Below are 14996 nucleotides of genomic sequence, written 5' to 3' on the forward strand. Positions count from 1 at the left end.
AGGGAGATTTCTACAGAGAAATCGGGAGACAACAATTTCCCCATAGGAATGCATTGGGGAAATAATTATTTTAGGCGGGAGAACGTGAAAAATAGCAGTATTTTTCACACAAAAAATCGGGAGTCTGACACCTAAATCGGGAGGGTTGGCATGTATGACCACAGTAAATCGAGCCACAGCTAACAACGCAAAATGCCTGCAGACATGTGTGTTTATTTAAACACTGGTCTGCGGCGGAAAACTCTGAGAGTTCACACTCTTCCCCAGAGACCCGGAGAAGAGCGTGAATACCCTGAGTCTCTCGGATAAACCCAGAGTCTAGGCAGGTATGCCTGGGAGGGAGATTTCCACAGAGAAATCAGGAGATGTACATTTTCCCATAGGAATGCATTGGGGCTACAGTTATATTAGGCAGGAGACCGTGAAAAATAGAGATATTTTTCACTGAAACATCAGGAGCATAGCTCTCAACCATTTGTGTCGCAAAGGCGGGTGAAAACGCCTGATTTTATTTTTGGCGGGTGAGAGGCCCATTGAAACGAATGGGCATGCAGGAGGCTTGGCAGGTGAGTCAGCTGTTTATAAGGCAGGTGACACCCGCCAAAAGCTGTCAGTTGAGAGCTATGCAGGAGTCTCCCGCCTAAATTGGGAGGGTTGGCATGTATGACCTAGTGATGGCAGTTTCAGGGGCGGGCGATCTGTACTCTTGCTGTGAGGACACTTGAATTTAGGGCGATGCATCAACTGATAAGATTAGCACAAGATGGCTGCGCCCAAGTCTGTTTTTGCCTGTGTAAAAGTGAGGAAAACTAAGATAAGATGCATAGAAAAAATATGTAAGATCGATTACAGTATGCTTAATAAAAATACATGCCTGGGTGATCGGGACAAACACATTTTTGACCCAATTTCCCCTTTAAGAAGTTTCCATGTCCTAAATCGAGGTCCAGTGTCCTTAGAATTAGGATGAATCTTTTTCTGACTATGGAAGTCGTGGGAGCCAGGTTAAACATTCTGAAGAAAGAATATGTAGACTAAAGGGACTGGTGGATAAAATTGAGGCATTGGAACATCTCCTTACGGAATGTTCTAAAACCCTCACCTATAGAACTAAACACGGTTCCTTGCGGATATGTACATAAATACACTGGTGCGCTTTTGGCAAAGAATAGTAAGTGGAAAGCAGATATCTCTATCGCTCGCTGCACTGGGGTGTATTCATGAAATACTACATGATTTCATTGAAGGGAATGGTCCTTTTAAACGTTGATTAATTAATTGTAAGGTATCTCAACATGAATTGTTGATGGTTTGGAAGGGTGGACGAAAAGATGGGGGTCAATAAATTATGTTTTCGGGAAAGGTGATTCATATAAATGGTTTTTAGGTTGCGATATTCTAATATCTTTACAAATGCCATATCATATCATATTGTACACTTTTGTTATGTACTTAATACCCCATAGTTTTTAATGTTTTGTATCTTCTATGTTATGCCTTTGTATGTGTTTATATGGATATAATGAATTGTGTGAGGTTTAGGAATAAACCAAATACGCAGATAAAAAAAAAAAACACATCAAATCATGTTAAGAGATATTAGGAGGGAACCACGGAACCACGGATATCTTCTGCACATGCGCAAAGCACAGACACTGATCACCAGGACGCGCTCAGAGGCAGCAGGAGGTTGAGCCTGGCGTTATACGCGAGATGTAGAACAGCTCCGCGCATGCGCGGAGGCCTGGTGGAGCCGAGGAGCGGATCCGCGATTTTCTCGAAGATTCTGCGGCGGTGAGAATTCTGCCAATTATTGCCCCTCGTATCAGCAGCAAGTTCCTCTGTTTAGACGCATCCAGAGTTCAAAGGTGACCGAGAAAGTAGTTATCCCGGTAGCAAAAGGGTTTTGGGAGCGGTATAGTAAATGGGCGGGGAGGAAGCAGATGATCCTGACCCCAACGTGGTGGACAGTTAATATCCCAGGAAGATAGGGGGGGGGGGCTTTTTTCCCCGTGACATGAATTGGAGGTAAGTCGAGGAAAAGTAAAAAAAAAATGCAAAACATAAACAATTTGACCTATAAAATCGAAAGACTTCCATGAATCCGTGAAATCCTGTTTATTTGTTTGGGATGACGCCCACTCGTCCTCAACAGAGCAGCTGCGGGCGGTGGTTTGTGTTCCCTAAGAATGGGGCCAATATTGTCTGTTAATTGTCCTCACTGCTCTTTAGAGTTGCCACCCGCCTGGATTGGGGATAGTCCATACTTTTTATGTTGGTTCATGTTATCTGATTTTCAGAAGAGGGGATAGAGGAACGTAAGAGCTAGGGCTGGGGAGTGAGGCAGAGGTCCTAGAGGATGCAGGGGGCATGGGGAGGAAGCTGTTGAGATGGAGATATGAGGGGAGAGGGATGATGAGAGGCAGAAGAGGGGATAGGGAAAGTAAGGGGCTAGGGAGTGAGGCAGAGCTTCTAGAGGAGGCAGCGAGCATGGGGAGGAAGCTGTTGAGATGGAGATATGAGGGGAGAGAGATGATGAGAGGCAGAAGAGGGGATAGGGAAAGTAAGGGGCTAGGGAGTGAGGCAGAGCTTCTAGAGGAGGCAGCGAGCATGGGGAGGAAGCTGTTGAGATGGAGATATGGGGAGAGGGATGATGAGAGGCAGAAGAGGGGATAGGGAAAGTAAGGGGCTAGGGAGTGAGGCAGAGCTTCTAGAGGAGGCAGCGAGCATGGGGAGGAAGCTGTTGAGATGGAGATATGAGGGGAGAGGGATGATGAGAGGCAGAAGAGGGGATAGGGAAAGTAAGGGGCTAGGGAGTGAGGCAGAGCTTCTAGAGGAGGCAGCGAGCATGGGGAGGAAGCTGTTGAGATGGAGATATGAGGGGAGAGAGATGATGAGAGGCAGAGGAGGGGATAGGGAAAGTAAGGGGCTAGGGAGTGAGGCAGAGCTTCTAGAGGAGGCAGCGAGCATGGGGAGGAAGCTGTTGAGATGGAGATATGAGGGGAGAGGGATGATGAGAGGCAGAAGAGGGGATAGGGAAAGTAAGGGGCTAGGGAGTGTGGCAGAGCTTCTAGAGGAGGCAGCGAGCATGGGGAGGAAGCTGTTGAGATGGAGATATGAGGGGAGAGAGATGATGAGAGGCAGAAGAGGGGATAGGGAAAGTAAGGGGCTAGGGAGTGAGGCAGAGCTTCTAGAGGAGGCAGCGAGCATGGGGAGGAAGCTGTTGAGATGGAGATATGAGGGGAGAGAGTTGATGAGAGGCAGAAGAGGGGATAGGGAAAGTAAGGGGCTAGGGAGTGAGGCAGAGCTTCTAGAGGAGACGGCGGTATGGGGAGGAAGCTGTTGGGATGCGGAAGATGAAGGGAGGCAGAAAAGGGGATAGGGAAAGTAAGGGGTTGGGGAGTGAGGCAGAGCTCCTAGAGGAGGCAGGGGGTGTGGGGAGGAAGCTGTTAGTATGGGGGAGGTGAAGGGAGGCAGAAGAGGGGTTAGGGAAAGTAAGGGGTTCAGGAGTGAGGCAGAGCTTCTAGAGGAGGCATGGGGTATGGAGAGGCAGCTGATGAGTTGAAGGGAGGCAGAAGAGGGGATAGGGAAAGTAAGGGGTTCGGGAGTGAGGCAGAGGTTCTAGAAGAGGCAGGGGGTTATGGGGAGGAAGCTGTTGAGATGGGGAGGTGAAGGGAGGCAGAAGAGGGGATAGGGAAAGTACGGGGCTGGGGAGTGAAGCAGAGCTTCTAGAGGAGGCATGGGGAGGAAGCTGTTGAGATGGGGGAGGTGAAGGGAGGCAGAAGAGGGGATAGGGAAAGTACGGGGCTGGGGAGTGAGGCACAGCTTCTAGAGGCTGGGAGACATGCGGAGTAAGCCAATAAGATAGGGGTATATCAGGGAGAGAGGTACAAACAGATGTGTGGCGAGAGAGTCAGAAACAGCTGAGAGTACGATGGAGTGGAGAGGTAGAAATAAAGCAGAGTCTAAAAAGACGGAAGAAGTGCAAGGTGGGGGAGATAAACATTAGGAGAGCTAGAAAAGGGAGAAATGAAAGAGTGAAGGGGAAGAGGAAACGGGGAGGGGAGACAAACACATAGTGAGGCAAAATGTTGAAAATAGAAGTGAGCTAAATAGAGAAACAATCGAAACCCAATGACGGAGTAGCAGCGATAAGAAAAAGATCGAGGGATCAGGATAAGGACAATCAGAAAGGCAGAGACCAGAAAAAAAAAACTGGGCCTAATAAGACTGATGGAGACGGATGGAGTGAGGGTAAACGCAGGAAAGCATACACAATGAAGGAGAATGGATAGAACAGATAAGCAGAGGGGCAACGTTAGAAAGTGAAAGGAACATTAAATAATGATGTCCTTTATGGAAAAAAAGGTGCTGCAAGGGTGTGTGCCCATTCAGAGATCTAATCAGCACTTTTTACTCTATCCCGAGGTGGAAGACTTTTTGGTCCCTCTTCAGCTATCGCCCCGATATGACACCCTATCCTACATATCTGTAATTCTCAAAGACTGCCTGAGCATCGGGAATGAGCATGTGCTCAGCTCCATAGGCACACAAGTCTGTGAGGCACCCACACCCACTGAGCTGCTTTATCCTCCAGTCCTGCTTCTGTTAGGAATATGATAGGTTCACGGTTAAAAAGACTTAATATTAGGTTGCGTGTTGTGAAGAATGACATGTGCACCAGGTCCAGTGCGCATTTTGTACTTAGTGATTCTAGCATAATATTCTTATATGAATGTCAGATTAGCCAAATATAAACATCTGTGGTTATTCCTAAAGTCCCAGATTGTGGTTTGATTTTATACAATTCAGCCAGTGACCCTCATTGGTTGTACTTGCTGCTCCTCCTTTTTCATAGAGGTATTTTGTTGGAGCAAAATAAGTGTCTATCAGACTGTCCACCTTCGACCAGAAGATAATGTGTCCGAAAATAGTTTATATAATTATTCTAGGTTTTTATAATGTGCTTTGTTATAACTACAAAATATTAGAAGTGAGCATCAGAAATTAACAGTATACAGTCTCCCAAAGAGACAGTTTACAATGTCACTACAGTTATAACATTTCCGTCCTTTATGGCTTTTGTTGAGAATACCATTTTGTCCCTTAAAATGCTCTTCTTTTAAAGGTTCACCCACAGATTAAAACCAATGATATGTTTCTTCTGTGAACACAACGGCAATCTTACAGTATGCAAAAATAGAACTGATTAACAAAGATACAAAATGCCCCCTGACAATGCGACTCGCAGCGAGAGAGAGAGCGCTTGATCAGCATACGATACCGTGGGTACAGCTAGCGACACAAAATAGAGAATAGTAAACAAGTGTAGACGCTGCAGCCTGGTCCTCTGGTTCCTGGGCCTCATTACAAGTCCGGCGGTAACCGTGCCGATAAAACCGGCAGGGTGCCGCCGGACTTGCAAACAGTTACCGGCAACTAGCTTCCCGGTAACACTGGAACATTACGAGTCCCAGCAGACCGGGAGCTAAGTGGCGGTAATATTTTCTTCCCCATTACCATACAGTCCCATGGTGACCACAGAAACAATGGCACCGGTAATAACGGTGCTGGTGCTTCCATGAAAGTCTGGGAGGGCACCTGCCCACCCGACTTGTACTTTGCCAGTTTGAAAACAACGGTGCCGTTAAGCTTACCGGCAAAGTTGTAATGAGGACGAATGTCTGTCAGAATCCCAACATTATCTGCAGAGTCTCTCCCCAATGCAGCCTCAGTGCGATGGCAATATTTCTGCAGGACCCCCTCGAAAACAATATTTCTCCAAATGCTGGACCGGTGCCGCCTCGTGAAATGCCTCTGTCACTGCTGCTCTCATTCTACTTTTGAGCATATCAAACACACGCTCCTTCACATATGTGTTCTTGCTCTGGTCGTGCTGCTGTCAGAAGTGGCTGCAGTGGCTTTAGCAAGTGTGCAGCTGACAGCGCTACTCTCATTCACAGGGAGATGGAGACATACAGAGAGAGAGAGTGACCCCGAGAGATGGCTAGATCGCCATATGCTACACCGGGTAGAGCTAGCGGTAGCAAATCAATGTATGATGGTTTAAGTGCTTTAAATACTGACATCAGTGCTAATGACACAATACAAGCGGTAACTCCTCATAAACCTAAATGGGGCTGTTTACAGTTTGTTGCTTTGGGTCAGCTGTATGAGTTTGTGCTGTTCAAGGGAATACTGGGGCTCGCTCCATGCTCTGATACAAGTGATGCTGGGAAGCACTTCAGGGTTAAGCAGGGAGATTGTACTCTTATGTTGCTGACATGGATTCCAATTTTATAATTTACTATGGGGCAAGCAATATGTAACGTTTGACAAATGTTTTCATCACAGGTGCCTGTTTTGGGGCGACACACCGCTATGCCTCAATTTTGCAATGATGCCCGTATTTCTCCCAATCATGATGGATGGAAGGTTTTAAATTAGACATAACCACTAGCATTGCTCTGGGAAACCATGCATACAATTAGTTTAAGCCTTCTTCACCATTACAGAAAGGATATGGACATTTGCAAACCATTCTTAGTCCTGCCACCATCGTAATCCGTCAGCCGTTCCAACAAGGCTGCACCATGTCTAATGCAGACGGTGTCAGAGGACACCGTCTGCATTAGACATGGTGCAGCCTTGTTGGAACTAATCAGTGCGGTTCAGCTAAATTCCATAGGCGTAGCGGTCCAGGGATTCACGCCTGATCATGCACACTCTCACTTAGAAAGATAGCTTAATGTAATGAATGAAAAGCTTTGAAGCAATCATAAACAAATCTACCTTTCCGGTAGCAAACAGTCTCTGGGGGTTTTGAGTGCCCCGCACGTTTATCATTATTTTTATTATTATAAGTTTATTTATTGAGCGGAGAGCTAGGCTCGGGGAAGCAACAGTGCACTTTACAATCATGGTGGATGAAGACTGTGCAGTAAGCAGAGAAAAAAGGCAGTGGGGGCTAACGGGGAAGGGAGAGGACGGGCAATTTGCTAGCAGTAGATCTGCAAGCAACCAGCGGAGCACAGATCACCCAGTCTCAGGTAGGGTGGGCAGAGGAGGGTATGTGGACCTTTGTGTTATGGCACCTCTTAAAGTCTTTCTCATCATGGGCTGGACCTGTCAGACTGTTGCATTCGTCACCTTGAACCTGGGACATTCCTGGCACCACAACCCCTGGTGATTTGGGTCGTTTGTAAGTGGGCTGGCCTCAGAAACATTTGCTGATGTTAATCCCTTGGGATTAACCAGTTTCTCTCCCCTTCATTTGCATTGTGGGCTTTGCTCATTTGGTTAGTCTTCCTAGCCTTCAGCCGCAATCTAGTCCCTCCTCACCTTTGAGCTTGCACAGTGTTGAGGTTCTCTTCCCCTCATCACTCATAGCCCCACCCACTTCTCTTATTCCTCCTTTACCTCGTCCTTTGTCTCCCCTCTCTGGCCATTGTCCCCCTTCTTCCCATTCTCTTGCCTCCTTCACAGATCTCCTTCCTTTTCTTCCCCCTCTTGATCTGTTTTCTCTTCATTCTTCTCTTGTTACTCCTCCCCTCTGCTTGTCTTAACCTTTTCCACAGTCCTTCATTCACTCCCCTCCTGTCCCCCTCTCTCGTTACTCTCCAGGACTGCTACCTCATTTTCCTTCTCACTTTCTTTCCTTGCTTTTACCTCCATTCGTAATATCTCTTCCTACTTCACCTCTACTTTCTCTTCACTCTCCGCTATCCTCTCTCCCTCCACTGCTTTCCACTACCTCTGCACTCCTCTCTTGTATATCCACTTACAATGCCCTTGTCCTCTAATGCTCTTCATCCACCTTTGCTTGGCTATTTTCTATTCCTTCTGGCTGCGCTGCTGTGCTCCTATGTACTCCTGACTCCCATAGTACCTATCACTTTTGCTCCCCTTTTATTCCTCCATGGGCTTGCTCCTGAGCACTTCAAAATCAAGAAGGAATCCAGGTGGGATTGCCATGTGATAGTGCTTTATCATTGCCTCCTACTGAGTACAGATTTGACACGTGTTAGCACTTGAAAAAAAGTCTTAAACCCTAATCCGCTCCCTACGTGAGAGCTTCAGCATTATTTCAGATTATGTTGTAAAGTGTTTTTTTAATTGTTGCTTCTTAAAGGTTCATATCAGTCCTACGCATGCTTTGTTCTGCTTTCTCAATGCCATCTAATAGACATGTCATTTGATTCAGAGAAGTCCAAATGATCAAGAATTCTAAGTAAGGTAACAGGTGTGGTTATATGCAGATATATAAACGTGACAACACAGTAGATAATTGTTATGAGAAATTCCTAGTGTACAAAAACTATTTGTGAAGAATTTTGGGATGCACGTACAGCGTCCGAGCCAGGCAAAAAGGTTCAGGCTGAGAAAAACCTAGCATGAAAGATTGTGGGACTAGGCCACGGTTTGCGCAACAAAAGGCGCATGTCTTGTTTTTCATTGGGTTTTACACATGTTGCTGTTGCATAGGTTACAGATAGGGCAGTACTAAAGATCCTGAGCCTCATTACGAGGTGGGCGGTAAGGGGTTAACGGCGCTGGTAAAGGTGCCAGAGCCGTTAACCACTTACTGGCCCATTACGAGGTCCGCTCGCGGGACCCGCTCTGGACGCCTGGTTTTACCAGATGTCATTATCGGGTCCCATGAGCGGCCCAGCATGCTAACAATGGGCTCGTCATTAACAGGCCCGTTGCTAGCATGCTCCCCATTCCCATTGAGCCCTATGGGGGCTCAAATGGGTATGGAGATGGTCCGGGTTCCCTGAAAGTGGAAATACCGGGCCCTCCAAGGTCTGAATGGCCCAGTATTTCCCCATTCAGGGAAGCCGGACCCGAGTTTGGAGGCAGCCATGCCCTTGTCAAGGGCATGAAACAAGTGGAAGATCAGTCAAATGGGTACTGCAGTATAAGCAAGGGCAGCGTGTCAACATAGCAGAAGTATCTCCATATTGGAAGTTAGGGCCTTGTTAGGAAAAAAAGGGGCACATGCCTTGATGTGGAGTTGCGGCTCTGTGTAGTGTAGCTCCAAAAACAAACCCCCTTCCTGTTCCCTAGGAGAGAAGCTGAGGTCAGAGGCAACCACGGTGCACAGATACATGCTAATTGTATCCAGCTGCAGCGCACCAATAGGGTGGGACCGGAATGTGAGCTTCGAGGATAGTTGGTTGGGATCCGCCCTATACACGACAAATTCATGGGAGCAGGGATTGAGGTTTTGTGAAACCAATGGGCAAGGCAAAGATTTTGAGCGCTACTGCCCTCCCAAAGAGCGGCCATTTCATATGAATTACAAGTAGATACACAACTAAAAGAAAATAAATCCTTGAAATTCAGACTCAAAAGTGGTGTCCCAGTCACGTGATCCCTGGGCACCTGGGGCCCGAAGGAGATAAGGGAAGCCGTGTCTGGACCATTGCATGATTTGGGATAGGAGGAGCAGAGATGATGCCAATAAATTAAGCACAGCGTCAGGGATGAAATTTGTGTGCCCCATGGCGTTTTGTATAATGAGAAGGCCCATTGTCCATTTATGCAGAGTTGGGCTCGTCAGTTTGCTTTGATCGTATCTGAGTGAGAGGGGTGCACATCATGTAACGGTTTCAATTTATCAATTTGCCAATAAGATGGTGCTCACCCATTCTAGTGCTGAAGCTAACCATGACGATGTAGTAAACCACGTGTATAACGGAGAACGGAGTGGGCTTAGATTTGATGTGGCCAATCGGCCCAGGGACTGTAGGGGAAAATTAGCATTGTTTATAGGTGATAGCCAATGAAGGTGGAGGGATCATGTTGTAACTTATTATGCTAGTATTGATAATTAAGGCTTATCAGCATATAAAAATGTAACCCTTTGAAAAGTAGAGGAACTCTGTCAGTTCGGTTCTACGCGACTATCAGACACATTTTTGCATATAATAAACCTTGGGTGTCATTACGAGGAGGGCGGTAAGGGGTTAACGGCGCCAGTAAAGGTGCCGGAGCCGTTAACCCCTTACCGCCCCATTACGAGTTCCCCTCGCGGGACCCGCTCAAGACGCCTGGTTTTACCAGACGTCCTTAGCGGGTCCCGTGAGCGGCCCAGCATGCTAACAAAGGGCCCGTCATTAATGGGCCCATTGTTAGCATGCTCCCCATTCCCATTGAGCCCAATGGGGGCTCAAATGGGAATGGGGATGGACCAGGTCCGGGTTCCCTGAATGTGGAAATACCGGGCCCACCAAGGTCGGAATGGCCCGGTATTTCCCCATTCAGGGAACCCAGACCCGGGTTTGGGGGTTTATTAAGGGCATGGTGTATTTATTATCAAGGACAATATTCACTTTGCGTCACCCCTATGTAAGTGGTTCTACTCGGAAGTAAGGGTGTGTATATAGAACAATCTTGCAAAAGAGCAGACAACCCTGCCCTTGTGTTTGAAGATGCAAGGCAATCCTACAAAGGTAGTCGAGTGAAAGGAAGGCATGGTATCAACAGTAAGACCGACGCAAGTGACCACAGTTCAAGGGTGTTTATTGAACTTTCACAAGGGTGTGATAAATGCCTATCTAAACCTAAATCTACAGATGAGAGCAAGCTACGGCCATCAAATAATAATAATGCAGTCCTAATGGAGTCTCGTCAAAATAATAGGGCCTATACTAAAACCTATTACCAATCCTTACCGCTAAACATACATAGTGGGGGGTAGTGTTCATTGTTCATGAAAAAGAAAGAAGTGTTCACCAAAATGATGTGTCCGGATGTTAGACCTTCCCACACTTTCAGCGTGGGATAAGGCGGTTCACTCGAGCAAAGCACACACTCTGGCTTCTTAGTCACAAGGACACAGTTCCATTACCAGCATCAGGGCCTTCTGTGATGCACGTCTCTTTGCTTTTCAAAAGTGTCTTGACTCATAAGGCCTGATATAAAAGAACAAAATAAACACAGAGTTCCTTTCCTCTTTCGAGTGTTGAATTTGGGTGTCTTACCCTGGATCCCCCAAGCCGGGCTCAGGTGCCCCTTTTATAATATTCAGAGAATACTCATTGTTGGGTGACCCCCGGTTCACCCCGGATCCCCCTCAGCCAGGCTCAGATCCTTTCTCTGTCACAATTAGTCCCCTTCAGCCAGGCTCGGAGCAATTTTTGCTCGCATTCAACTATCGAGGACTTTCGAATGTGCACTGGATTTAGCTTGACTCGTTGCAGAACCACTTCAATCTCAAAATTCCCCTTCCGAATTTGCCAATTAGTTGGATACCTCAGAGAGACCTTTTGAGTGAGCGCCCACGTAGCACCAGACCACTCTGTCTATGGTATCTTATTTGGCCTCCTCAAAATTCCATCACTCCTCTGGTTTTCAATTATATTCCTGTCGTCCGTCAAATACGTTTCACGGGCTAATCTCTTTAGATTTCTTCATACAATGTTGCTGCTTGCAACCTTGGTTCTAACACAGGCTGGTTTGGTATCAGTCTCTCCGACTCACTGGCTGTGCTGTCTTTACTGGCATTGCTTTATTGTAGGAGCCAAGGACAGTATCACAGCGGCAGCCATTGCTCCCGGCCTTGGTTATCGACGCGGAAGAACCCTGGGTACCTCTGACGCACAATACAGGTTTGTTTCAGCTTTAGTTCCCGATCTTGGGTTTCTTTCCCCTGGTTTGCGAAAGTAACCGTCTGAAAAGGTCAAGGGAACATCCCTCCCTGGTCTTGCTGTCTTTCACCTCGTATTAAACTGGAACCGCTGTTTCCTTGTGTGCTTTGCCTTGCTCAGTGCTTCGCCTTTTATCCGTGTGGGGAAGTGTGATGGAAGTCAGGTGTGTGTAATGATCAGTCATTGCCTGATGTTGCCTGACATTTGTATTGTATCTGGTAACATGAAAACGGGAGACTTATGGGGTAAATGAAAATGTGAACAGATTGTGAGCAGAAGGAACCTGCCAGATCAGTACCAATGGAATTCATGTTAAAATGGGGTTGGTATTGTACTATTGACATTTAGATACCTGTGAATAACAACTATGGGGGTCATTACAACCCTGGCGGTAGGGGGTTAACGGGGCCGGTAGAGCTGCCAGCCCCGTTAACCCCCTACCGCCTCATTACGAGGTCTGCTCACGGGACCCGCTAAGCCGAGCGTCCTTAGCGGGTCCCGCGAGCGGTCCAGCATGCTAACAACGGGCCCATCATTAACGGGCCCGTTGTTAGCATGCTCCCCATTCCCATTGAGCCCTATGGGGGCTCGAATGGGAATGGGGATGCACAGGGTCTGGGTTCCCTGAATGGGGATATACCGGGCCCTCCAAGGTCGGGGCAAGGCATTCCAAATGGGAATTTGACGAATTTGCAACACTAAATGCTTTCCCCTACCCCGCCCCGGAAAGAGACAGTCCCAATCCAAAATGGCCACCACTATAATATTTAAAACTCGCAAATAACATCTATGTTTTAATAAATTAGAACAGTACATACTGCCTAGGCCGAGCTGGGGCAAGACATCTCATATGTGATTTTGACGAATACATACTATCCCCCTCTCAGGAAGAGACAGTCCCGATCCAAAAGGGCCACCATCTTACCACAAGGCAAAAGCCGACAGGCAATTGCCATGTAAACAAATACTTACTAAAAGACGGCCGCGGGGTGCCCGACCGGTGTTGCCGGTCTGCTGCCCCATGGTCCACCTGACAGATTTCACCTTGGTAAACTGGTTGCTCATGAAAGCCTATGCACACTGTTAATTGATCTGAGTCTGGGGAGCATGTTTTGGTAACACGAAACATAGGCGTTAAGTTTAGACGGCCTGGTGGTGCTGCAGCCTTGACACCCTGCATGCTTTATTAGTGTGGGGGGAGAACCTGGCACGATAGAGAAAGAGGTTTGAGTTTCCTGCATATTTATGCGGGATTACACTACATAAATGGGATTTAATTGGTTAAGAAGCCCATTTGAACGACAGGCGTTGTGGTGTTTGTCCTTAACAGGATAGAAACACATGTGGTTTCCTGTTGAGAACTCGAAGAAGTGTGCCCATGTGTTCTGAAACATCTGCAAAGGAATACTTCGGGGAAATGCACACCACTGCTTATGCTAGGATAGAAGGGGTACATCAATTAAGGAAATTAGAGCTCTTAGTAATTGATTGCATTCTATATCAGGATGGAACTCATGAACTGAATTTAAGGTCAGTTGGATGAGCTTTATCTTAATTTGGTGAGAATGAAGCCATTGTAAGGCCTATGAAATATGACAATATATTACCTCTTTCTAGTTGACGGAAGAATGTACAAGCCTTATACGCAATAAGGAAGGACAGCTATCAGCCCTGAAAATGGATTGTGCGAACTATCCAAAATCTGTTGGCATATGAATTTTATTTCGGCACCTTTATATTTTTCATTCTAATTATTAAGCTGTATTGTTTGGTTAAGTCCTGTAAGGTTGAGATACAAGTCTTGACACTCCAATATTGAGTATTTTATTTTGTTTAAATTGTGCTTGTTTTATTTGTTCTGTGAAAATTTGATTAAAATTTTTAATCAGTTGGAAAAGGTTTATCGAAGACTTTTTGGATGGACTAGTGCCCATTAGGAGTGTATGTGGATTACCCGCTGGAAACTACAGGCTTTTGTTATTTTTCTCAAGTATATGTCCCCTTATTGCCTGGGGCCAATACTCACGTGCACCTGAAATGAGTGTAAATGTTGGCAGTTAAAATACAGAGAGCTTGATTGAATATATAGATTGAAAGATTGATAGATTGAAATTAGGCTGTTGCTCGTCGACCTCGTCGTGGACATTGCATTGGGACATGTTGGGTATACAGCTCTAGTGTTAGTCCGTTTTCTTTCACGGTGAGCTGTCAGTGAGAAAGTGTTTGTGTCGGGAAAGGGGAGGAGGTGATGAGTTCCTAGGCATCCTAACTGGTATGATGGGAAAAAGTTGTTACAGGGAAGGGGATACTACGTCTCACCTTCCGGTGTCCCACTTCCACTCCCCTAAGACCCCCTCATCGAGGTGATCCTCCCGCACTGGTCAACATCCAGGAACTGGATCCAAAAGCGATGGCTGTGTCATGGCCACCTGGATGAAAGATCCCTGGGGACTAGTGGATGAGACACCTTCAGGTTTCTCACAGGAGCCACAAATACAATCCATGATTCATAAAGAAAGATTTTAAAAGATCATCTTTTTATTCCATACTCATGACTAAATACATTTTTAAAAACATTCATCAACATAGTGAGTCTGTCCTGTATGCACTGCGCCAAAGGGTTAGTAAGACAATAAAACAAAAACAAATAACATTATTAAATTGAAGGAGAAAAAAACAATATGCCAAAATATTGCAAGCCATTAAAAGTTGCCACCTCAATTCTACAGACATACATTGCACACCAGTTTTACTCGCTGCGAGTCAGTTATCACTAGTAAATGGCGCGTGCACATTTTGAGCCCTGAGAAAGGCATACTGTGCACCTGTGAAAGGAGGGTATTGTTCACATAGCATTATACATGGCCCACTTTTCCTATGAGACTTATATATCAGCCTTAAAAAAAATGCCAGACAGAAATTAATTGGTTCACCTGAGGAAAAAAAGGACATAGTGAATCTTGAATTGGCATTGCACACAAAAACCTGGAACTGCAAACTCGCAAACAGGTCCTACATAAATAAAGCACAACTGATCGGTAAAGCAAATCCCCAGAACATTAAGAAGCGATTGATCAGGCACTAAAACATCCTTGATAAGTCCCAAGTCATGCATTTCCTTTAACTCCATCTTATTTGTCCAGATTTGGGACCCCCTTTAGTGTTGGTGGACTGCCGCAGAGCCCAACGTCCAACCAATTTGAGAGCACTTATGGTATTGCCATCTGTCAAGGGACACTACCCTTTTGGAAGCTGTATAGTCTGTACATTTACAATTGTAATTGTTTATTTGAAAAGCACTTATACACAAGTGAAGTGGTTCAAAGCACTTCAAGGGGAAGT

The 14996-nt window shown here is 46.2% G+C and overlaps 2 protein-coding genes across 2 annotated transcripts in view; both read left to right on the forward strand.

Moving 5' to 3' along the window:
* Positions 1-1665: 1665 nt before the first annotated feature.
* LOC138489297 (zinc finger protein 84-like) overlaps positions 1666-14996 on the forward strand; it is a 100932-nt gene continuing 87601 nt past the window's right edge. The window contains exon 1 of the mRNA XM_069616996.1: positions 1666-1794. The gene's annotated coding sequence lies outside the window, so the exon portion shown is untranslated. The remainder of the gene's footprint in view (positions 1795-14996) is intronic.
* Positions 1767-14996, forward strand: part of LOC138489298 (zinc finger protein 84-like) — a 244906-nt gene continuing 231676 nt past the window's right edge. The window contains exon 1 of the mRNA XM_069616997.1: positions 1767-1868. The gene's annotated coding sequence lies outside the window, so the exon portion shown is untranslated. The remainder of the gene's footprint in view (positions 1869-14996) is intronic.

Source organism: Ambystoma mexicanum, chromosome 9 (genome assembly GCF_040938575.1).
Source record: "Ambystoma mexicanum isolate Mex_15411 chromosome 9, UKY_AmexF1_1, whole genome shotgun sequence".
Lineage (NCBI taxonomy): Eukaryota > Metazoa > Chordata > Amphibia > Caudata > Ambystomatidae > Ambystoma > Ambystoma mexicanum.